Source organism: Sturnira hondurensis, unplaced genomic scaffold (assembly GCF_014824575.4).
Source record: "Sturnira hondurensis isolate 20B ecotype Veracruz unplaced genomic scaffold, ASM1482457v3 Scaffold0018097, whole genome shotgun sequence".
Classification (NCBI taxonomy): Eukaryota; Metazoa; Chordata; class Mammalia; order Chiroptera; family Phyllostomidae; genus Sturnira; species Sturnira hondurensis.
Window position 1 is genome coordinate 3,096,328 of NW_028090728.1, and position 25,685 is coordinate 3,122,012.

General features: G+C 46.8%; 1 protein-coding gene and 1 pseudogene across 7 annotated transcripts in view; both read right to left on the minus strand.

The window, feature by feature from the left end:
- The window catches only part of MPRIP (myosin phosphatase Rho interacting protein), a 164,776-nt gene that overhangs the window by 97,046 nt on the left and 42,045 nt on the right, over positions 1-25,685 (minus strand). The gene's annotated exons all lie outside the window — the stretch shown is intronic.
- On the minus strand, positions 4,711-6,290 carry LOC119002745 (protein lin-28 homolog A-like; annotated as a pseudogene).

Here is a 25,685-nt window from a genome sequence, read left to right on the forward strand (position 1 = left end):
CACAAAGCTTTGGTTTCTAGCAGTAAACCTGAGTTACATTCGTCCATCTCCTATTAAACAATCTTGTGGCTACTCTGACCTAAGATTTTTGCACCCGAATAAAAGTTCCTGAGTGATGTGAATATACACTCATTCTCCCTTTCTTGGTTTCCCAACCCCACTTTCCAAATGAAAGGCCCCCTCCTTGCTCCTCTACCCTAGGATTAGAGATTAAGTTAGAGATTAACACACAGCCATCTAAGTGTTTGGCCTGAATCAACTATCAAGAAAAAGTCTAGACTCAGGGTGTTGAGAAAAAGGGATGGAGTATTTTTCACTTCTTCAGAATTTTTTAAAATAATTTATTTATTTAATTGTTGTTCAAGAACAATTTTTTGTCTTTCACTCCCATCCCATCCCACCCCTCCAGTGCTCCCCACCTCCCTCTCATTTCCACACTCCCTAGTTTTTGTCCATGTGTCCTTCATACTTGTTCTTGTAAACTCTTTCCCTTTTCTCCTGAAACTCCCTCCCCTCTCCCCTCTGGTCACTGTCAGCCTGTCCTCTATTTGAGTGCCTTTGGTTATATTTTTTACTTACTTACTTATAAATATATTTTATTGATTATGCCATTCCCCTCCACCCTGCACACCCTCTTTCCCCATTCCCCTCCTTTAGTTCACGTCCATGTGTCACAAGTTCTTTAGCTTCTACATTCCCCATACTATTTTTGCCCTCCCCCAATTTTCTACCTACCATCTTTGCTACTTATTCTCTGTACCTTCTCCCCCCTTCTCCTTCTCCCACTCCCCTGTTGCTAACCCTCCATGTGATCTCCATTTCTATGGTTCCGCTCCTGATCTAGCTGTCTGCTTAGTTTCCTTTTGTTTTAGGTGTGGTTGTTAGTAACTGTGAGTTTGCTGTCCTTTCATTGTTCATATTTTCTATCTTCTCTTAGATAAGTCCCTTTAACATTTCATACAATAAGGGCTTGGTGATGATGAACTCCTTGTATTTGACCTTATCTGAAAAGCACTTTATCTGCCCTTCCATTCTAAATGAAAGCTTTGCTAGATAGAGCAATCTTGGATGTAGGTCCTTGCCTTTCATGACTTGGAATACTTCTTTCTGGCCCCTTCTTGCCTGTAAGGTCTCTTATGAGAAATCAGCTGACAGTCTGATGGGAACTCCTTTGTAGGTGACTGTCCCCTTACCTCTTACTGCTTCTAGAATTCTCTCCTTCATTTTAATCTTGGCTAATGTAATTATGATGTGCCTTGGTGTGTTCCTCCTTGGGTCCACCTTCTTTGGGACTGTCTGAGCTTCCTGGACTTCCTGGAAGTCTATTTCCTTTGCCAGATTGGGGAAGTTCTCCTTTATTATTTGTTCAAATAAGTTTTCCACTTGTTGCTCTTCCTCTTCCCCTTCTGGTACCCCTATAATTCGGATGTTGGAACATTTAAAGATGTCTTGGCGGTTCCTAAGCCTCATTTTTTTTGAATTCTCGTTTCTTCATTCTTCTCTGGCTGGATGTTTCTTTCTTCTTTCTTGTCCATTCCCTTGATTTGCGTTCCAGTTTCCTTTCCATCACTATTGGTTCCCTGTGCATTTTGCTTCATTTCAGTTAGTATAGCCTTCATTTTTTTCATCAAATTTGAGACCAAATTCAACCAATTCTGTGAGCATCCTGATCACCAGTATTTTGAACTGTGCATCTGATAGGTTGGCTCTCTCTTGGTCACTTAGAAGTATTGGCTCTGGGGCTTTGAACTATTCTTCTGCTTGAGCCATAATGTTTTGGTCTGTTCGTGCCGGTTACATATGAGGGGCGAAAGCTTAGGTGTTCACCAGGGCGGGTCAACCCAGTCGCTGGGTTGTGACTGGGGGCAGGGTCAGAGAAGGAGAAATGGCGTTTGTTCCTCTCTCTCTCAGATTTCAGTCCCCTCTGCCACTTCCCACAAGCAAACTGGGCCCTTCTGGTGCTGGTTCTTGGGTGGGTGGGCTTGTGAACTTTCTAGGACCCTGTGAGTCTCTCCAACAAACTCTCCTGTGAGGCTAGGAGCCTCTCCCGGCACCTCAACCCCCGAAAGTTTTTTCAATTGGTGCTTTTACGCTTTATTTCCCGGTGCTGGGCCCTGGGTTGCAAGGTCTGTCTCACTGTCCATTTTTTTACCTGGTTTATCTGTGTACAAATGTGTGACCGGGGTCAGCCAGCTGCCTTGTGCCCTCACTGGGTCTGCCTGTCGCCACCCCATGCCTGGGATCTGCCAACCACCACCTGCACACCTGGGTTGGTCCGGCAGCCACCACTTTTCCCTGCCTCAACCCATCTCGGCCAGCTGCCGACTCTGCCCCTCTTACCGGTCTCGATGAATGATTCGTTGTAGTTGGACTCTGTACAGTTCAATTTTCTGTCTGTTTTGGTTGTGTTTTTGTTTCTAAATCTTTGTTGTCCTTAAATTTGGTTGTGCAAGGTGGTACAGTGTTTCCACCTACACTCCATCTTGGCCGGAAGTCTCGTCTTTGGTTATATTTTGCTGGTTTGTTTTGTTGTTTAGGTTCCTGTTAAAGGTGAGATCATATGGTATTTGTCTCTCACTGCCTGGCTTATTTCACTCAGCATAATGTTTTCCAGTTCCATCCATGCTGTTGCAAAGGGTAGGAACTCCTTCTTTCTTTCTGCTGCATAGAATTCCATGGTGAAAATGTACCATAGTTTTTTGATCCATTCATTTACTGATGGGCACCTAGGTTGCTTCCAATTCTTGGCTATTGTAAATTGTGCTGCTATGAACATTGGGGTGCATAGGTTCTTTTGGATTGGTGTTTCAGGGTTCTTAGGATATACTCCTAGCAGTGGAATTGCTGGGTCAAAAGGGAGATTCATTTTTACTTTTCTTAGAAAATTCCATACTGTTTTCCATAGTGGTTGTACCAGTCTGCAATCCTACCAACAATGAACTAGGGTCCCCTTTTCCCCACAACCTCTCCAACATTTGTTGTTTTTTGCTATGTTTATGATGCCATTCTGACTGGTGTAAAGTGGTATCTCATTGTGGTTTTAATTTGTATCTCTCTGATAGCTAGTGATATTTAGCATCTCTTCATATGTCTCTGGATCCTCTGTATGTCCTCCTTGTAGAAGTGTCTTCACAAATCATTTAAGAGATAGGGTGACACCCATACATTTAATGTGTGTGTGTGTGCGCGGGTGTAGGGGCTTTTGCGTGTGTGTGTGGGGAGCGGTGCAGATAAAAGAGGAGATGGGGCAGGAGTCAAGTTTTTAGGGCAGGAGATCTGGTCCAAAATAGAAAAGAGGGGAAGAGAAAACCAAAGAAAGGATGATTCAAAACCCCCACTTTAAGAGGGGCCCCAAGCTTATGTTTCAGATCCTTTTTGCCTGGTGCAGAACCTTTTGTCAAACATTCTTTAGCTATTTTTCTCAATACAAAAAGAAGTCTGTAAATGATAAAACCTTAAAAGAATATGGAGAAAGACCAACACATTTACACAAACTAGGCCATTTTGCAATCACCAAAATCAGCTACTGTGTAGTCCTACAAAGCCCAGGCAAATACATTAACTAGAGGAGGGAGCAATTGCAGGAGACAAGAACCCAGAATCAGACACACATAACCCAATGCATTCTATTACATTTGCCCCGTTCCAATGCAGTCGGATAGGTTTTTGGTGATCTCACAATATGTAAATGAAACCTGCTTTTCTCCTTCAGCTACTATGACACTAGTCATTGCTGCAGCAGGGCAGGATACTGGCTCTGGGCATCACAAAGAAGCCATCACTTATGGTCTCTCTGCAGGCCAAGAGGAAAAGCAAAGAATTTTTAAAAGTTGAGGAATTTAGTTGTTGCTTCATATACCCATCCCTGGACAGTTCAAAGTGGGTACAGAGGTATTGTTTTTAAAACCTATCTTTATTAACCTGTTTTTGTTTTTAACATGCACATACACACACCCCTTGTTGTGCATGGTAAGCCTAGCCCAAACTAGTAAGGGACGGATCTGGTGTGTAATATGAGTCCCAAACCCCAGAACTAGAGGTCTGAAACAGGAATCTTTGGTTGCACATATATAGGCAACCCTCACCTGATCTTAGCTTCCCTTCTGTGCCTTTCACCTAGGCCCACCTCTCCTAACCTCTGCAGTAACCACTTACTCCTGTTCAGACCAGTCTGCAATCTTCCAGTAGAATGAGATCAAGTAACAGGGCCACCCAGTTAAAATCTAGTCTTCCACAAGACACTGAAGATGGAAGGGTTTCAAGAAGGCACTATGGCAGAAAACCCAGCTCTAATTGGCAAAAAGGAGGCAATTCAATAGGCTACACTCTTCAAATAGTTGTTCTCCCTGATGATAAAAACAACAAAAAGTAGTCCTGCTGTGCAGACCCACCACTGCTGCCCACTTACCCTGAGATTGCTCATGTACCTGAGAACATAGTGTGCAGAAATGAGGGCTTCAGATTAAAGTACACAAAAATACTAAACCAGGATATTTATGTTAAAAAAAAAAAGTTAAGCCCTGGCTGGTGTGGCTCAGTGGATTGAGCGCAGGCTACGAACCAAAGGGTCGCCAGTTCAATTCCCAGTCAGCGCGCATGCCTTGGTTGAGGGCCAGGTCCCCAGTATAGCGGGCACGGGAGAGGCAACCACATACTGGTATTTCTCTCCTTTCCCCCCTCTCTAAAAATGAATAAATAAAATCTTTTAAAAAAGAAAAAAGTTAAAATGCACAGGATACATCATTTGCACACAACTAGTGCAGTTGGCAACTAGTGCAGCTGGCATCCTGAAGAAAGTAGGACCCAAAGGGCAGTTATCCAAAACACCACAGAAAACCGTATTGACCCAGAAATGGGGTGGCAGTGAGCTTAGGAGCAGCAGGTCTTCAGCTGTTCCCCAACCATCCCCTTTGCCTACAGTCACAACCCATTGCTTGGGGCAATTCTCAGCACCATATCCAAAGAGTGGGGGATAAGGAAAAATCCTGCTGTAGCCCTGAGAGATTCCCTCTCACAGAATGTAATTGTTTGTGGGCTGGGTTCATCAATCTGATTTCATGTTAATCTTTCACTCTGGCAAGGGAAATATTATCATTACATATCCTTCTTTAAAAATAAAACAACTTCCCTATCCAGATCACTTTCAAAAGCTGGCGACTCAAATAAAGCACACACAAAGGGATTTCCCCCAAAGCCCTCGCATGCATTTGGACAGAACGTGGTTGGAGTTCCTTTGCCTCCTCTCTCCTCCCAACCAAGAAAGAGGGGCTGAGGCTGTAGAACCCAGCCTGAGATACACGGCAGTGCCAGCTGCCCCTTACCCACCCTGTCCCTACTTTCTCCATTCTGCTGATTGATGCCTGCTCCTTGAAACTTCCTGATCTCAAAAGGATAGGCTCTGACACACTGTAGCTCAATTCTGGGCACCTGGGAGCAGGGCAGGGCCATGGATCTCTTCTTCTTCACCCCAAAAGTAGGCTGGCTTTCCCTGTGGGTCTACTGGGCCTTCAATAGACATGAGGCCACCATATGGCTGATGCTCTGGCAGAAGTGGTACTTCTTGGGCTGGAGTAGCAGCTTGTATTCCTCGGCATGATAGTCTAGACCTCCACAGTTGTGACACCTGTCTTTTTTGATCTGCACTTCTGCACATTCTTCCCTTTTGCTTGTCTCTCACTTTTAATATAGAACACCCGACCAGGGCCAGTGACTCGAATAGATTCTAGGCCCTTGGTAGACTACTTAGAAGTGAACTCTACCACCTCACCTTCCTTCAGGCTCCAGAAGCCTTCCATGTGCAGCTTACTCTGGTGCATAAAGATATCCACTGGTGGGTCGAGCGTGACCCATGCATGGGTGGTCACGGACAGGAAGCCAAACCCCATGCCCACATTGAACCACTTACAGATGCTGGCACCATGCAGCAGCAGCGGCAGCTCCTCTGCCACGGAGGCCACATCTACCGGTGCCTTGGCAGGGCCACCTGCAAACTGCTGGAGCCCATGGTAGTTGGCTAAGTCTGCCACCCTGGGCCCTAGGTTGGGTGGCTGTTGGCTCCAGAGAAGTCCAGAGGCAAAGTTGTAGCTCACAGGAGAGGCAGCTACATCTTCCCCAACACTATTTCCTACAGATTTCTTGAGGATAGACTCATCCAATTCAGTTCCATTTTGACTGGTTCCATGGTGGGGAAAAGCCTTGCTTGAAGTGACTTGTGCATCTGGACTGTCCAAGTGGTTGTTCTGTCTTCCCAATGATGATGTGTGCACACTGGACCCCGATTCTGGCCAGATTTACCTGGGGCATTCGGGAGGAACTCTAAATAACCTGGATCTCAAGTCAGAATCCCTTTGGACTAATGAGCTGTGAGCTCCAGAGTGACTCATTACCACCCCACACTTGTGTCCATTTATGCAACCCTCTGCCCAGGACTGCTACTGTGCAGAGGTGAAACCTGACCAGAGTCACCAAAGGCCTCTCATTTTCTGAATGTTTGTCCTTCCCCCAAATTCCAATGTTGAAACCCTACTCTGGTATTAGGAGGTGTGGTCTCGGGAAGGTGACTAGGATTAGATGAGGTCATGAGGGAGTAGCCCTTATGAACGGAATTAGTGCCATTCTAGGATCCAGGAGAAAGCTTGTATCCTCTGCTTTCTGCTTTGTGAGGATAGGAGTCGGCCATCTGCAACCTGGAAGAGGACCCTCCCCAAAACTTGACCATGTTACATCTGATCTGGGACTTCCAGACTCCAGGGCTATAAAAATAAATTGCTACTGTTTATAAGAAACTCAGTCTATAGAACTTATACAAGCCCAAATAAAGTAAGACAGCTTCCAAGAGTCAGCCCCATGCCCAGTGAGCAGATACACGGCACCTCCAGAAGGCTGGCCCATTCCTGAACACCCCCTGCTGACTACTGACGTGACAGGCTGACATCAGAGGTGTGGCGTCTGGAAGGAGTTCTCCTTTGGGACTAACTCTAAACCAGTAAAACAAAAAAGGGCCTGTCATCATTTAAACTCCACAATGTTCATATCAGAGGATTTCTATGGATAGTTGGTTTACCTTTTCATCTTTGTACTTCCCTGATTTTACAAAATTGGTACAATAAATATGTTAATTTTATAACTGGAAAAAGCAGCCGTTTTCATGTCATCTGCTCTCTTGCATGTAAGTGCTACCCTTAGTTTCAAGATCCAAACCAATCTTTATGTATTTTTTAATTGTCTACATTTTAGCTAAAGGTTTGCAACACTTTAACAAATCTAAGTAGGAAAATTCAAAGTTACAAGAAGAGCAAATAAAGGGATGGCTTTTCCCATAAGGACATGGTGCCTGTCAGTGCACTCATGGGATTTGGTTACCCTGGGAGTTCTCTGCTGGAACCAGGGAGGGCACAGTACTGGGTGAGCCCTTCCTTCTCTAACTGGGCAAGAGGTTAGAAAGAAGGGCCTGGATGGAAGCGGGAAGAGGAGGAGCGAACAGTTTTCAGCTGGTTCCCCATTTGCAAAGCTTATGCCTTTGACACGGCTATTTTTGGGTTTGGAGGGGGGTGGAATTCTTCCCACAGCTACTCTGCTTGGCAGCTGATCTGTCCTAGCTGGCTCTCCCTGCTCCTCCTTTCCACAGCTCTCTTGAAAGAAGGGAGCAGACCCTTGAGTATTCCTCCCCCTCCCAGCCACCCATTTACCCCACCCCCATACTCTCAGTATCTGTAGGCCTCACCCACTTGCTTGTGTTTTTTATACAAAGCTGGGAAAATGTGGAAATAAATAAAGCCTCAATTAGGCAAGCATCCAAGAATTGCGAGTGGGGCAGGCCAGGGGTCTAAGGCTCTGTGAATGCCTGAGAAAGCTCTAGAAGCCTCAAGCTGCTTGGAGGCTGGAGACTTCCCACAGTCTCCTTTTTGGTCTGTGCTGAACAAGCAGGCTCACAGCCAGGGACCCAAGAGTCCAACCTCACTCCCACACCAAGACTCACTGCAGGCTCCCCGCAACCCAACACACAGAAGGATGAAAGGGGTCTGCACACTTGTCCCCCCCTCTTTCTTCCTCCTTGAATCCCATCTCGGAGGAGGAGGCAGGACCCTCCAGTGTAGACCTGCACCTAGGTGCAGTGGCAGTCCTCCAGATGGAATAAAGGCAGTTCCCCCCTTTTAACTGTGGAAACTCAGCATTTCTTATTTATTCCACTCTGAGCCTGGAGAGTGCAATGAGAGGGAGATCTTATTTCTTCCCCTAAGTTGAGGGGTAGGGGGAGAATCAGATTCTATAGGGAGGAGACTGTACAGGAAGTGGTTCAGATATTTTTAGAGACATGGGAATTAAGTGAGTAGGGACCTTCTGGGGCTAGAAATGACTCTGTTTCAATCCCAATGCTGTAAGGCCAAATGGATGGGGTTCAGAGCAAGGGGCCTGGAGTGTGGCAGGGGCAGGATTAGACTCTAAAGAAGAGGAAAGAGAAGCTGAGAGCTGAGATCCCTGCAGGTTACTCTCCACTCTCTCTGCTACTGCTGTCTGGTCAAGTTTTCAGCATTTACGCAAGCTGCGCAAATGTCACCATCTCACAGCAGCACTGGGTGGCACTGAGTTAGGGCAGGACATTGGGTGCAGCACCCTACCTCTCATCCCCCACATAGGGTGTCCTCAACAGCCCGCCCAACTCTAAGAAGCGGTCACAGTGGGTGGGGTGAGGTGCCAGTCACCCCAGCTCCCTTTGTGCTGACTCTGATCAACAGTAGAAGGACCAAATGCAATCTAAAATACACATTTTCAATTATCTGCAAGCTTCCAATAAGTAAGGCTACCTCAGTTCTTTTAAGACCACAAATATACTCTTAAACCTCTGTGGGGTACTTCACTCAAGAAGCTTCTTTCTACAATTTCCAAAACAGCTACACAAACCAGGATGTAGGCCCTGGACATGAGGAAAATGGACGAGAAAGTGAGTGACCTTAGGCGGCTTCCCACTGCTAACGGAGTGGTGTTTCCGGAGCACAATCTGGCAACAACTATCAACTGCCCCCAAAATGTACACACTCGGAACCACACTCTGGGAGTCTGTGCTGAAGAATTACATAAAAAGAAAAGAAAAAACTTGAACCCAACATAAACATCCAACAGTAAACACTAGAACAAACATCCATCTGATGGAAGAGTATGTAACTAGTAAAGACTATACTTCCAATGGCGACATGAGAATGGTTAGAACAGTTCTATTAAAGATGAGTTTTTTCTAAATTCTTAATGTTAGGCCTCAGACAAGTATACAACACCCCCAGAGATAAGTATACAACAATAATAATATCAATCGATTTTTATCTTTGGGTAATGTATGGGCAACTTTGTTGTCTGCATGCTTTTTCATTCCCCAAAGTTTTCACCATGAATGTACGTACTTTAGTTCTGGCAGCAGGGGTGAGAAACCACTTTTTCTTTAGCCCCAGCTTTCCCTACCACCTGGGAGCTTTGGCTGGCCCCACTTTCAGTGTCAGACACTCCCTCTATTTAGAAGTACCTCCCTCTCCATTTCCTGATCATCCCCAATTTGCTTCTCCCAGGAAGCCCCAGAGTTCACCAGCCTGGTTCCTGTGGCTGAGTAGGGGTTGTGTGTGTGTGTTTCTTTCTCTCTCTCTCCCTCCCTCTCCCACTCGCCTCAGCACTTATGTCGCCCATGATGGGTGACCCCTCCATTTTCCTGACTACAGAAGTTAGATCCTGGAGGGCAAGGACCCTTTCTCGTCTTTATTTTTCCAGCTACCAGTCCGCCCATGGCACACAGCCAGTAAACAACCAAATAGTAAGTGAATGAATGAATTCAGCCTCTCCCATGGTTTCCAAAGGTCCCCAGAAGAGAGTCATCAGGAAAACATTTAATGTGGGAAGAGGAAAATACAACAGCACTATGTAGGCTTGTCTGTGTGGCCTTGGGATAAGGACGGGCCCAAGCCATAGATCTCCCTGATGGCATTTCTCAAGGCAGCCAGAATATCAGTTGCAGAACCTGACTGGTCCATGACAACAAGGGTCTTATTGTTGGTGTGAGAGGTGGCTGGGCCCCATCAGTAAAGGGCCTCATTCACTGGAGGAGATTAGATAAACAGTCTCTCTCTAACTTTTTTGGAACTGCAGTAATCATTAACCCTTTGGTTTGAACCAGAAGACTCCATAATCTCAACTATTTATGAAAGTATCTCTTCCTCAATAAAAGGTGTAGATAGTACAGTTAATTCAGAAGCTGAAAATATACACATCTCTTGGCAGGCACACGTACATTCACTCTCAGACATACACACCCCAGCACCACACACACGCAAGAAGCTATAGGGACCCAGAGGAACATGACCCACACAGGAAAGAACAAGGACAGAAAATAACAAAAGCATAGAAAAAGGGGTGGGAAGGCAGGAAGGCAATGCCCACCCTGAATGTCAACCAGCATGCGCCCTCAGTGTGCACACCGAGTCAGGGAATGCGGCAGTGGGACTGCCAGGCAAACATGGCTAAACATGTTCAAGTCCCTGCTAAAATCCTAATAAAAATTACCACATAGGAATTCTTAAAAGATATAAATTTTGAAGGACAAAAAACTAGAGAGGAGACAGCAGCAGATATGGGAATATTAATTAAATTTTGGAATACAGGAAGTGGCTATGTGCATGGAAAGTAACTAAGAAGAGCAGAGAAACCCTCCAGAGGGAACCAGGAGGAAACAGGCTGGCACTGTCCTGGAACTCTAAACAGATTAAGGCCTGGAGGCTCCAGGCCTCTCTGACTACCAGGGGGCCAACAGCAGCAGAACTGGTCAGCACCTGTGAATGGAGCCCCAAATCCCAGGGGCCCAGCTCCCACCAACGGCTACCAGAGGGTGGGTCTCTGGAAAGGCCCTGGACTAGGTGGCAGCAGGCACTGCTGTGGGAAGAAAGGGTGGAAGCTCAGTAGAAGTATGCACCCTGAGAGTTGAGGTCCACCCTCGCCTCAACTGTAAGTCCTTCTGTTGCCCATACATCTCCCTGGAGTGGAGATGAGAGGACCTTGTCTGGGGAAACTAAGCAGCCCAACAGAAAGACCACTAACTGGCTTTCTCCATAGCCTAGAGATGAGAGGTTTTGTATTTAGACACATTTGAAGGTCTCCCCAAAGTCGCCAGTTCCCTTTCTGTCATTCTTTTTTTTTTTAATTTTTTCTTTAGATTTTATTTATTTATGTTTAGCGGGGAAGGGAAGGGGAGAGAGGGAGAGAAACATCAATGTATGGTTGCCTCTTGTGTGTCCCCTGCTGGGAACTGGCCTGCAACCCAGGCATGTGCCCTGACTGGGAATCGAACCGCGATTGTGTGGTTCGCAGACCCGCGCTCAATCCACTGAGCTACACCAGCCGGGGCCCTTCCTGTCATTCTAAAGTAAGCCCAGCCAGTCAGTACACCCACATATACCCTGCAATCTCCTTCTTAAATACAAGCTCTCAGCTAAGAGTCATCACTCATTTTAAAAAGACCAAGACCAAATTAAGCAGAAAGGGAACTAAGAAGAGAGCAAATCAGACCAGAGACAATAAAACTTCAAAATAACTGAAATTAAAAGAAAAAGTATTGCATTCATGAAACATGAATAAGATGCTATAAAAAGATAAAAAAGGGGCACAGAGGACAAAATATGAGCTCTAAAAATATGATCACTGGCATAAGAATCAGAATAAAAATATTGAAATATGGTAGCTGGAATAAGAAACAAAGGGTTTAACACAAGGTTAATGAAATCTCAGGCATGATAAATGATGCAAAAAAAGATAATAAAATTACAGACTCTGTCCAAAAGAACTGACAGCCAAATAACAGGAATTCAAGGAAAATGATGCAAAGGAAATTAACAGAGGAAAAAAATACAAGAAAACTTTCTGGACCACAAGGACAGAACTCTCCACACTAGTACATACACAGGCTTCTACCTCAATGTAAAAATGCAGACCCATGCCAAGGCATATCTTCATACAACTTTAGAACTCAATTCAAAAAGCTCCTAAAGTTTTCAGAGAGAAAATTCCATTTATTTACAAAAATTCAGGAACCAGAGCCTTTGTATATGAACTTCTGAACAGTGATGGTGGGAGTGAAGACAAAGAAGAATGCCTTTTAATTTCCAAGGAAAATTATTTCCTATCTAACATTCTATAACCAGTCCAGCTACCAGTCAAGAGTGTGGGTAAGAAAGGCATTTTCAGACATACAAGTTCTCCAAAGTTTTTTCCCCATGTGCCTTTGTCAAGGGGCTTCACCAAATGGAGAAGTAAACAAACAAACAAAGAGGTTCATCTAAGACATCCAGGAGAGAAAGAAATGGAACTTCCAGGTGGGAAGCAAAACCCAGGTCAAGAGCTCTGCAGCAGGCCTGGAGAAGGGTCAGTCCAAAGGGAACAAGAGGATAGAGGCTCTGCAAGAACGTTACCTTGAAAAAAAGAATCGCTGTACTAGGTACTTGCTCACACTAAGAGGAGTTCTACAGTTCTGTCAAAAAGTTGAGAGTTCAACTAAGGTTAAACAGACAATGAAGATGGAGGAGGTGATTATTAACTGCAAGAGAAACTAAATGTGAAAAGAAATACAATCCTAGTTTCCTACATGACTTGAATGTACACTTTTCACACAGTCATAGTAATTTAAACACAGTCATTTAGACACTGATTCAACCCTAACATTAAGTATATTGGTAGGATAGAGAAAGGCTGAGGAAAGATGCAACAATACATATGTGTCTGCACATATGCAGGTGTGTGTTGTGTGTGGCAAAACCATGCAGATGAAAGAACTAATTCCCATCTTCAGAAACTCAAGAAGTAACAATATAAACATGTGACTTACACAGAGGTAAGTATTAGAATTCTCTAGCTATACTTCCTCTGGGGACAGGCTCAGGAGTAATGAAGAAGGGGGCAGGGTAGCAGACTCGCATTACAAGCCTCCGGTTACATTATTTGACTGTAAAATACATGCATGTATTATTTTGTGGGGGAAAAGCCCCAACAATGCTTTTAAAATTCCCACAGGGCCCATTTTCAGCCTTTGTTTATGTTGGGGAGCATAGTAAGATCCCAAGGTAAATACTGAGGTACAGGAAGAGAAATGGATAAATTACATAACCCTCCAAAACACTGCCCTACTGCCACACCAATGAGAATATAAAATAACCTCCACAGATCTCAGAGACTGATCTCCTGGGCCCTCAGGTAAGCAGTTAGTTAGCTCTGCGTGCTACTTCTCTTTAGGATGTGTTCATGTATGATTTTCTTCCTTGGGAAAGACCATCAGAAATAAAGAACTGTTCCTCTAATTCAACAACCTCAATAGGGCACCTGGTGGAGGAAAGTTTATGTGTTGCCCGAAGCAGTTATGAAAAGATCATTTCTAACATTGTTAGTTTGAATACTTGATTTGGGGGGTTATTATAAAATTTAAACCAAATAACTGAATGTGTTCTAATATTAGGCAAACACTGTTTTTTTTCCAGACAGGATAAAGCTAATAATATATGGAGGAAACAAGCATGACCAAAACTGCTACCAAGCTATCAGATGTTCATATATTACTAAACCAGAGGATCTATACAGCAGACTTCTTCCCACTTCTACCCCTCAAATCACTGCACAGGCCACCCTCACAGCATCCTTGAAGAACAAACACCTGTGACTGCACAAATAACTGTTAATGAATGAGCAAACAGAAGAGATACAAGTTTTCACATCCATTCCTTTCTGCAGATATCTGGGCCTTCCTTCTCCCAGGGCAGCAGTGACAGCCCTCCCCAAACACTGCTCTCAGTGCACGCATGACGGTCCACAGCACAGGGTGTTCTCATACAAGAAGACATCTCAGTGTCTATCACCATCACCTATGTGAGCTTGTGTCTTTCCCTACAGGGCCTAGCAGGGTAACAAACACGGGTAAAAATGCTGAGTGACCCTCAGAGGAAACCTTCACTCCTCTTTTCCTGCTTCACAAAGGTGGGACTCGGGCTTACTTCAGCAACAGCCGTGGCCTGGTCCAGTGGGCCAAGGGAAGCAAATAAAGAGAAAGGAAGGAGCATCAGGGGCACCTTCAAAAATTCCCACCAGTCATGTCCTGGCCTTCCCCATCCCCATTCCTACCACAAAAAAGAAAGAGAAGACAAAGAATTACAGGTGTGCACCTTTCTAAAACCCAAACCCAAGGACAGGGCTGTTGTTTGTGTAGAATAAATAACAAACAGTGTGTATCTGACACAGACTCACAGCAGTTACTCTTTTCCTGATCAAGTAATACAAGCTTTCCACACTATTATAACAAGTCTCAGGATATGAAGCAGAGCAAGTTAACTGTGTCTACATGGATGAAGTAAGTTTATTTGAAAATAGTAACTCTGTGTTAGCTACACTTTGCAATATAACACTGCCTTTGTTTGGAGCAAGGAGACACAATGCCTTAGAGAATATGTTAGAAGTGAGCAATGAGATAAAATGGGCAATTCAAAATAAAAGGGGGAGAGGGGGAGGAAGAGAGGGGAGAGGGGGAGGAAGAGAGGGGAGAGGGAGGAACAGGGAGGGTGGGTAAAGGGGGAGAGGGAGAGGTGTACAAGACAGGAGAGGGAATGGACAGAAAGAGGCAACGCACATGCCAGACACGACCTAGTGAGGTAAGGGTTGGTGAGGTATTCGGGTTGTTTCCTAGTTAGGGCTCTCATCTAAAGCTCACCCCCAGTACCTGCCCTCTTCCAGTATAAGCTGCCACAGCACCGCCATGAAATAGTATAACCCCATTTACAATGGTACTCTGACTGCACTTCACACTACTAAATGTTAATGCTTATGTACCAACCATGCCCAGGTACACCTCGGTCGGGGCTGACTGTTTTTTAACTCTTTCTCATATAGCATGAATTATGTTCTCCTCTTCTCTTGGAAAGGAGGCCCCCAAAGGTAAGAAATCTGATGCATTCTCCTGACACACATGCCACCACTCTCCTATCACAGCCCATGGCCACCATCATGCATTGCATTGTGCTGCCCTCCCCCCGCTCTTCACACCCTCAGCTCTCCCAAGGGTGTGAAGAGAGCCCCAGCAGCTTCCACCTTTCAAGGGAGGTGGGGCAGGGAGGAAGGCAGAGCAATGTGGCACAGTGAAGAGGGCCCTGGATGAGGATGAGCTGTGTGGTGCTGCAACCACTGCTGGGTAACCCTGGACACCCACAGTTACAGTTACGAGAGCCTACTACAGACAGGAGGGTTTACTGGTACAGAAAACATGAAGGTGTGTCTGTTTCTCAGGCACTCGCAGCTCATTAAGGGGAGGACGCTGCTCTGTTCACACAACCCCACTCCAAGGAGTGAGAAGCACAGCCTGGAGTGGACAAAGGTGTCTCTGAAAGCTACTGGTAGGTGTGTGTGGAGGCCCCTCCTCCCCACTGGGTCTGTTTCAACTGTCAAAGGTGAGGGCTAGACTAAAGGATGCTTCCGAGGACCTTGCCAACACCACGGTATCAACCGTACCCCTGGTCCGTTATGAGACATCCAGGACAGCCCCCTACATCACTGGGACCAGGATATGTGATGGTGCTGACTGAGCCTGCTCCTGTGAATGCACTGGATGTTGGGCTGGGCATGTCTTCCACACCCAGGTGTCAATGAAACCTCACCCGACCCCACTCCCACCCCACCGGAATGAGGAAAAGAGGCAGCCTAGGCCTTTAATTGCCCCTTGTCACTTCTCTGTGCCAGCTAGGTAAGCTATGGTACTCAACAGGTGTCAGCAATCCACAAACCACACCACAAAGGGGTAAAGACTTCTGCTATGGTTTACCCTGCCATATGAGAGCTCTTCAAACATTAACCATGCAAAGCTCCAGAATCCTTGAGCTAGTAGGGATGTCTGGGAACTGAGCCAGAGCAGCTCCACCCTCCAGGTCTTTGACCCATGACTTCATGCAGGTATCCCAGCTCTGCAAGGAAAAAAACCTTATCCTTAGGCAAGTTACTGCTCTCCCCACAAAGCCATTTCGAAGATTAAATGTGAGCCTAGTGAGAGCAGCTAGCACTTGTAATTGGCACATGGTTTCTTTTTACCTCTACATTTATCACACAGGCAAACTGTTTCCAAACAATGTGCATGGCTGCCTTGAGGAAGTGAGCCTCAGGCTTCTGCCCTGGATACAGCCACCACACCCTTAGACAGACAGCCTGATGTCACTAATAAGCATCCTCACACACTGACTTCCTGCTGAAGCATGGGCACCTAGAAGCATTGTTGGGCCACCATAACCTCACTGGTTAACGGGGAGACAGGTACAACCCCCATCCTTTCCTTTCCAAGGGTTGAAAGGAAGGATAATGAATCACTTATGCCAATATTAGACTTTGAGGAACAGTCTGCCCACCACCCTCCATCCAGGAAGCCCAAAAGGAAAGTTACCTGAGGAGGGACAGAAAGCAGGTGCCACAAAAGCTGGGCTGGAATCCGGCCTCAGAATCATGCTTCAAACACCCTTCTCCTCTGCTCCAGGACAAGGGTGCTCCCACGTGGCTGGAGGTGGGTCATACCTGGGACTACACAAAGTCCTCAAAGCCTCCACGGCTTTCAAGGAGCCTTTGTCCTCCTCCATCTGCACTGTCCTATTCATGCATCCAAGTGTCCCACAGCTTGGTAAGCAACACCACCCTTGTTAGAAGTAAACACAGACTCCTCAAGGACAGCACAGAGACTCTTCCCTCCCTCACCTCCCTGGGGGCCACTAGAAAAGGATGCTGGGCCTTACTAGTACAGCACATGTCACGTTGTGGGGTTTGTCTCAACAAGCTAACTCAAGTCGGAGCAGGGTCAGAAGTCTGTGATGCCAGGCTCCATGTCACATGGCTGGAGCTACACCACTTCTCTATCACCCTAATCAGCATGAGGGGCCAGTCCTTTGGGGTCCTTTCCTATGCTGACATTCCATGACTGATTATACTGTGAAAACAGACAGCTGTGGAAGGAGGGACATGCGACACCTGGTGGGACTATGCCATCAGGGACCATCTTTTGTGGTCCCTTCCCTCCAGTTTCTTCCCTTCCCTCATCTATGTAATGCCTTTCCTGTGTCTGGTGCCCACACCTCAGGCCTAGTAGTGGTACCAGGAGCACTATTTAACCTTGCCCAAAATGAGAGTGAGAGAAGTACCAGAGAGGGCAATGATGTAAAGAAGAGACAGCCCACTCCTTCTGGTCACATGGAAGTCACACTTCTCCCAAGAAGGTGGCTGGTCCTTCCCACTGATCTCCTGGCCTGGTCTAAGGCAATGCCGCTCTACCCTTCAGATCTGGCTCAGATCATCTCTTTTATGGAAACACCCAGGCAGAGTCTGCTAGCCCTACTCTGTTTCCAGAGCACTTCACATTAGTTCCTAGTCACACCTCCTATGTCAGCTGAGAAGTGGCACTCAAAGATCCTCATTTCCCAGTTTGCAGAACCCGTGAATGTTACCTTAGTTGGTAAAAGGGACTTTGCAGTTCTGACTTAGGTAAAGATCTCGAGATGGGGAGATTGCCTTGGCTTATCTGGGTGAGTCCAAAATGTAATCCCAAGTGTCCTCCTAAGAGAGAGGGAGAGAGAGATGTGACACGGAAGAGGAGGACATAGAGTAACAGAAGAAAGAGGCTGCAGTGACGGGAACAAGGGGCCATGAGCTGAGGCAGGCAGGCAGGCAGGCAGGCAGGCAGGCGGCCCCTGGAACCAGAGAAAGGCAAGGACCCAGGTTCTCCCCTGGAGCCTCCAGAAGGAACCTGCCCTGCTGGCACCTTGACTTTAGCCCAATCCAGAGATCCTGGTTTTGAACTCCTGACCTCCAGAACTGTAAGAGAACAAATGTGTTGCTTTAAGCCTCCAGATTAGTTGCAATTTGTTCTAGAGGCCACAGGAAACTAACACACCTACTACATAATTAGCCCCACTTGGCTTACCATTGTCTCTGAGATTCCACCAGTGGAATCATTCCCTGGGTTTAGAGACCTTTCCCACCATAAAGAACATTCCCTTACCTTCCCTGACAAAGAAAAGATTCTTCTGAAAAAGTGTTTGTGGAGTAGAGGGAGGGCAGAAGACATTGACAGCAACGCAGTAAGCTGCCTACTTACAATGAACATCTTAAGTGGATTGGCTCTTCAGACTCTCAGTTATTTCCTATTTCCCAAGAAGGTCCAAAGCAAAAGATATGGTCAGGCAGGAAGAGCTGGGTGCACATAGGTGGGGTCCTGAGTAGGTGGTGGAGCAAGAGGGACGTGAAAAGTAAAGGTGCAGGGACCGTGCCTCTCGAAGGCTCTGCAGCCTGGCCTCGAGTTGCCAAGACATGTGTGTTTGTGAGTGTGTGAGGACTGCATGCACACAATGAACACACTAATACTAGTTACCTGGCTATTTTTCAACCCAAATGTTTTCTGCTGCTAACTTCCATAAAATGACTCTTTTTCAACAGTTCTTTCCCTGCTGCTACTTAGTTTCCTAACCCATTATTTCAAGCTGTTTACTTTCCTAATACCCAAAGTCATTTCTCTCTCTGCAAGGAGGGAAGGAACCACCCAGTCCATTATCATAAACGTTCATTCTGAGGGCCACAGAGAAGTCCATTCATGGCTCGCATGATCTCCAACAAGGACGTCAATGAGGCCCATCCTCTGCTGCTATCCAGGAGCAGAGCAAAGGCCATAAAAGTGCCTCACCAACCCAAAAGAACTGCTCCTCCAACCACCCCATCACCTCCTTCCATCACTAAAAGAGTTGTACACACTCCAAGAGCTGGACAGATGGCACCTAAAGGGATAAGACGTGAAACCATTGCCAGCCTCCTCTGTTAATTAATCGTGGGTGTCCAGAAGTCTCCTCACTCAAAAGCTGCAGGCACCCTGGGGAAGACAGAGAGAAGAATGTGGGGTATCTCATTATGGCTCATGGGCACTGAACAGAGAGGCAGTCACGTAATTACTATTTTTTTGTATTTGATTCACCACTTACATAACTGAGAAGGTAAGCACACTGGACAGTTCCAGTGAGAAAAGAATGGTATTCACAAAGCAACCCAAAGTTGCTAAATTCTGTCAGTGTGATGTCAAAGTGAGAGAAGGCAGATTCTCAGGAGGAGACCTTCTTAAAATGTTTACAACAGACTCAAACACCAAAGAGAAGGCCAATGGCAGACCAATTGACTCACCATCCTATCAGCCAACATGCACTGAGCTTCTCCCATACCTGGACATACTATTCAATGTCCTGTCTATGCAGGCAAATATCAGGCCCTGCCTCAAGGTGCTCATTGTCCTGCAGAGGGAGGCCCTCGTGGAGATAAGCGTCCTGGGGACAAGGAACAGAAGAAGAAAGATCACGTCTGACCCTGGCCTTCTCTTGGTCCTTGAGAATGATTCATGGCTTCCAGCCCAGCCCTCCCATCTCACCTGGCTGGTGTTTGCTTGTTCCCTTCAACCTGACCCCCTTTAGCCACCTGTTCCTGTATGTCTGCCTCTAACTCTTCCCTCTCCAAGGGAACAAATTAAAAGATCCATGTAAAAGATCCTAACACCCTAAGTACAAATGCCTGTACCGCCCCAGACTCCAGCCCCAGTACATAAAACAGGGACCCTTCCCCTTCCCACCACTACCCAGATCGGGGCCAGGAAAGCAGGGAACCTAGCTACTCACTCCTCACTTACCGGTTGATGCCCCATGGGCCAGTGTGTGACCTACTGTGCTGGGTCTCCCTACCCACAAAACAAAGATCTAGATCAGGGTCCTCTAGAAACCTCTCTGATCTAACCCCCAGAAGTCTGCTCTGTTCATCGCCCAAACATTCCCATTATTAACCGCTGGTGGCTTCCATCCCCTAACTGTTCCCTATGTGGAAAACATCACTTGGTTCAGCATGCAGAGTTGTAAATGACCAGAAAAAGTTACCAGAGGCAAAACAGTGCACTTTCCAATAGATACCAAGTTCAAACGCCTTAACAAGCCTGTGCCTGCCCAAGCTCCTACCCAACTTAGGTGAAAGGTAAGGTAGCGGAGGCAAAAGTTCAGCTCCCAGGTTGCAGAGAATAACATGTGCACTGAAGATCCCATAGAGACACACAGAAAATGCCCCTGCATCTGCTAGGTTCGTTCTAGTAGACGAACTCTCACCTATCTCATTAAAGGAAACAGGCACATGGCACTTGTAGGCTTCAGCACTGACCCCCTATCTTCTGCCAACAGGACTTCATTGTCAATTGGCTCTGAAGACTCCCCATCCCACCTGGGCTCATCTATGGTATACCTCACTCACTTTAACATGTCAAAATCACTTCAAGGTGGCCCAAAGTGGCCTGCAGGAAGCCCGCAGGCCAAGTACAGGGGGCTCGCACTCCCAGCAATCACCCCTCATCCTGCTATCTACTCCTGCTGCCAGGAGGCTACCGCACAAACACCACAGGGACTGCACTAGTACCTCACCTTCCAGCCAAGGAAGGCCTTGCATGCATAATATATACTTACAGATTCTAGTTTATCTTTAACATACTTAAGTCATTAAGCAATGAATTATTACAACATCCCTCCCAAGAGGCAAAAAGTATTTTTAGTTGCCATGATTAAGGAAAGATGGGACGAGGGACTCAGATCTAAGGAAACTAAAGTGGGCAGGGGTCAAACACCTCAATACACTGGACTCACCTTCTGAATACCCCTGCTGGTCTACAACTCCTGAACACTCCCAGGATGTGCCTACCTGGAGAGCCAGCACACTGGGCCATGGCCCACTGAGTAGCCAGTAGCCCCCTGACCATCTCCCAGCTACTCTCCACTTTTCCTCCTGAACATCAGCCCCTACACTGACCTCAAGATTATCTAGAAAGACTTGTTCACGCATCAGCCAACAGTGGCAAGCACTCACAAGTTAAATGTTGTGGAAAAATAAGTTAGTTAAATGGTCAACACATGAAGAAGTGCCTTGTCCCTGCAGGCACAGGGACAACCTGCCCCAGGAGGACATCTGTCAGGTATACTCTTCACTCTGGCTGGGGAGGGGCTGGGGAAAGGAGGGATTGCAAACAGTCTACAAATGCAACTCAAGTAGCACCAGATCACACCCATTTTAAAACTTAGATTGACCCTGGCCAGGTAGCTCAGTTAGTTAGAGAGCTGTCCCAAAGCAATAAGGTTATAGGATCAATCCTTGGTCAGGGCACAAACAAGAATCAAAAAATGCATCAGTAAGTGGAACAGCACATCAGTGTTTCTGTCTGTCTTGCTCCCTTTCTCTCTAAAAGCCAATAAACAAAAAATAAAACCATATGAAGGCAGGCAGGCGGCCCCTGGAACCAGAGAAAGGCAAGGACCCAGGTTCTCCCCTGGAGCCTCCAGAAGGAACCTGCCCTGCTGGCACCTTGACTTTAGCCCAATCCAGAGATCCTGGTTTTGAACTCCTGACCTCCAGAACTGTAAGAGAACAAATGTGTTGCTTTAAGCCTCCAGATTAGTTGCAATTTGTTCTAGTGGCCACAGGAAACTCTGCGCAGAATTCCACTTGGCAGAAGTCTCCCAGCCTGTACATGAAAGCACCTAGAGACCTCGGTGAAATGCAGTGCATCTGCAGGGACATGGGGGCTGCTCTCCCTCTTTGGGAGCCCCATCTTGCTCACAGGCTAGTGTAAGGATAAAAACAAACACTTCTGTGTTCAAAGTTAATTTTTAGAACTACCATTATTATCATGGCAAGCAAAGCACTGGGGAAGAGCAGCGGAGCAGAGGAGAGGAAGGTTGTCCCAGGCTTACTACAGGCCCAACAATGCTGTGAGGTTCCTTTTCAGGGAAAATAGGCAGGGAGGAGGGCCTGGCTCAAGGCCATTTAGCCAAAAACAGCAGAACTTGATGAAAACCCACATTTCCCAGACTCCCAAACGAACACTCTCCCTATGCTCCTCGGGCTCCCAGCACCTACTATAACAGGCCTGCTTCCATCCCCTGGAAGCTGAAACCATGAGGAAAAAAGTGCGAAGGCCAAGGCACGGCCCGACACATGACAGATTTTAAAGTAAATCTAAAAACTGGAGACTAATCGGTAAAATATCTTCTCTGATTCTCCATCTCACCCCATCCTTCGAACATGAGCGTTCCCCATGCCCGAGGAAACTTCTCTGTTTTTCAACCAGGCACAGGGACTAACAGGTCTAAAATTAGTTTAGTTCAATGACCTAGAAGACACAAGGGAAATTACTGGAACTGCCAGTTAGTCTGTGGCTACTGATACACCCAGGGGGTGGGCAAGATGCTGAGAGCACAGTCTGGCTCTTGGTCATTGCCACCGGGCCATCCCTCCCCCCCGCCCCGGAACTTAGACAGTAGAGGTAGGCTGAGCCAGCCATTGCTAGACACAGCAAACAACAGGACAGCTGGGAAAAGATCCCATCACTCTCCCAGAAGGCTTCTCACCTGTTTACAAATCATAGTTCTGTCACTCAGAAGCTGAGCAACCTCACAAACCCCCAGGGCCTCCGTTTCTCCATCTGTGCAATACATGTTGTGGTGAAGACCACAGTAAAGATTGTGCATGAAGGGCCAATACAGAGTGCTGGGCAGAGCATGCCGCCCCTCCCCAACCTTCATGACAAGCAGGAAGGAGGCCAAGACCCTGTCCTTCCTCCCAGAAGACATCTCTGACTCCCCAGACCACATACTACCTGACTAACAAGTGCATCACCGTTTTGCTTTGGTATTTCATCTTCCCATGCTCACATGGGTCCCCAAAGGCTGTGAGCTTCACCATGAGAAGGGCCTTCTTTTGACCGCAAGGCCTTGCCCTGCATCTATGGACACAAGAGCCACCATGGTTACCAATGGATCACACACACTGGCCTGTCTAGATAAGCTCCAAGTGGAGGGAAACACAGCCAGAGTTTAAAGCAGGGGTTCTCAAATATTAGTAGTTCCTAAAAAACCACAGGAAGTTGTTACTTACACTGTGGATACTTGGGCCTGCCCTCAGGAGATTCTCCTTCAGGGGAATGTCTGCACAACAATGTGATGAGAGAGAGTGAGAGAACCCCAAAGACAGGCCCTAAAAGCAGTAGGGCTGAGCTGTGAGGTTCCCCCTCTTCACTCTTCTATGGCCGTGGATACTGTGTCCTACTCAGGGTTTTGTGGCCTAAATTTTTTCAAAAATAAAGTGGGCAAAGGTCCTGAGGTCAAAACAACCTCTGGGACTCTGTCTTAAAGGAAGCAAAGTGTCAAGGAGCCAGAAACTAACCTGTTAGCACTCAGTGTGCTCTAAAGTGTTCAGACCAAGCTCACAGCTTCACACACGAGCACACACATCCCAGAGTAGCTTCTCTGACTGGACCTTCACAACCTTTAGAATTGTCAAACCCACAACTACTCCCCAAGAAAAGCACATACCACTTATGTGAGGAATCTAGAGAAGTCAAAATTAGACAGAAAGCAGAATGGGATCTGCCAGGGGCTGCAGGGAAGGGGACTGGGGAGTAAGTGTTTAATAGGAACAATGTTTCAGTTTTGCAAGATGAAAGGAATTCTGCAGATGGATGGGGTGATGGTTGCACAACATACATGTGCTTAATGCCACAGAACTGTACTCTTAAAAATGGTCAAAATGGTCAATTCCGTTACATATATTTTACCATAATTAGAAACAAAGGAGGCTTAGACCATCTTTTTGCCGGCTTCCAGGAGGGAAAAGGAAGAGAACATGAAAACAAGGGCCCCAGAGCTTCACTGTGCAGTGTACCCTGCCCAAATCTCGGGGCCCGCTTTCCCTTGGGACTTGGTGTTTCTCTAGGAAAGCCTCCGAAAGTGACCTTTGGGTTCTGAAGGTGCTAGCACATTAGCCTTACATCAGTCCCCAAAAGCTCAAAAAGTAGCAGGATTTGGTACAATAATGGGTGAGTTGCAGGAGGAAAAACAAAAGTAGAGGAGAAAGGCAGCAGTCTGGGTTCCCAGACCCCTCACTCTGCCCACAGCTAGAACACCAGAGGCCCAGCCAGGCTGCTCAGGCTCCCACTTGTCTGTGAGGCTGCCCTGGGCCCACTACGCCTAAGCTTGCATTTGGGAAATTTCTCTTCCTTTTTTGGGAAAATTGCCTCTTCTCCACACCCACCAGTTACAGGGTACATTGGTGTAGAGAGAAAAAAACTTCCCCCCAAAGCAAAAGTGACTCTCAAAGGGTAGTTGAAACCCAGAGCCTTGTGGAAAAGAAAAGCAGTAATTAGTTCCTGGAAGGTCCAAACCTAGCAGAAGACCCCAAGCAGAAAGGGCTCTAGAAGCAGCCCGAGACAGGCACTTGCCCAAGTAACTGAGGCCTGTCCTCCTCCTGGGACTCCTGACACCCACAGTGACTGCTTTATGCCTCTCTTGGTCCTAGTGAAGGGGGCCCACACAACTTCCCCCCCCGTTGGTTCTCTGGGGTCCTCTGGAGGGTATTCCCCTTTCTGGTGAGGAACCATTAAAAGCTGCATGCTCACAACATCCCTAATCCCTCTCCCAGAAGCACCCCAGCTCCCATCTTCTCAAGCTAAAAGCAGCAGTTCCGCAGCAGTGCATTTACAGAGATGCCAAGTTCAACTGAACAAATACTGACTGGGTCTCTGCCATCTAAGCCTCAAGCCAGACAATGCAGAAAGATACCAAAAATTATCAGGGGGCCCCCAAATGGGAGGGGGCCCACAATTTAGTTGGTAAGATAACATTTAAACAAATTAAAACAAATAGTAATATTGTATAAAAATGAAGTAACAATTTGAAAGGTATTGCCCTTAACTAAATGTTAAGGGCAAAATCCAGCCACCAAAGGCTATGAAGGTTATTACATGCAGGTTGACTAGGGAGGTCCAGAGGAGAGGACAGGACAGTGCTGGAGCTCAGCTTGGCAGGAGTGGTAAAATCAGTGGTGGCTACCAGCTGCTCAGAGCTGCTGCTCTTGGAGACCAGCACCAAGATGGGGCCATTACACAGGTGTGATATAGTCCAAGCATGCCACAGGAAATGATACCCATGTGCTCCCCAGGTAAAAGCCAGGCATAAGCAGTTCTGCTAGCCCTGTGGTCACTTGATACACAGGGACACTCCATGGAAACCCCTCCACACCAGAAACAGGCCCACCCCTGTTCCCTGCCTGGCACCTACAACACCAGCCAGCGTCCCTCATTCCCAGAAAATCTGACAACCCAATCCTTCTGTACCTTTGAAGAACAGGGATGATAACAACTCACATTTTATTTTTTAAATATTTGAAAAATTTAAAAAAGGCACTGACAAGATCTCACAGGGTTCCTAAGCCTTGGCACTCTTGGCATTTGCAGCCCAATCACTCTCTTGTGGGTGGAGTGGCTTGTTCTGTTGTGCAAACAGCATGTTTAGCAGCATCCCTGGCCTCCACCCACTAGAGGCCAGTAGCAACCCCCTCTACCCCACACAGTTGTGAGAATCTGAGATGACTCCAGGCCATGCCAGGCCTTGGAGGTACTGTGGTCCCCAACTGAAGACCACAGCTTTAAGTAATCAAACAGAACACTTCCAGCATGGCTAGAATTCATTCTACACACAGCCTGCCTAAAAGAATTTCCAGCTCCAGGTCTCAGGACCCTGCTGTCCAGGTGGAAGCAGGAGTCCAGGCTTCAGGAAAGCTGACCCTGGTTCGGGGCTCCAGGATTCTGATGA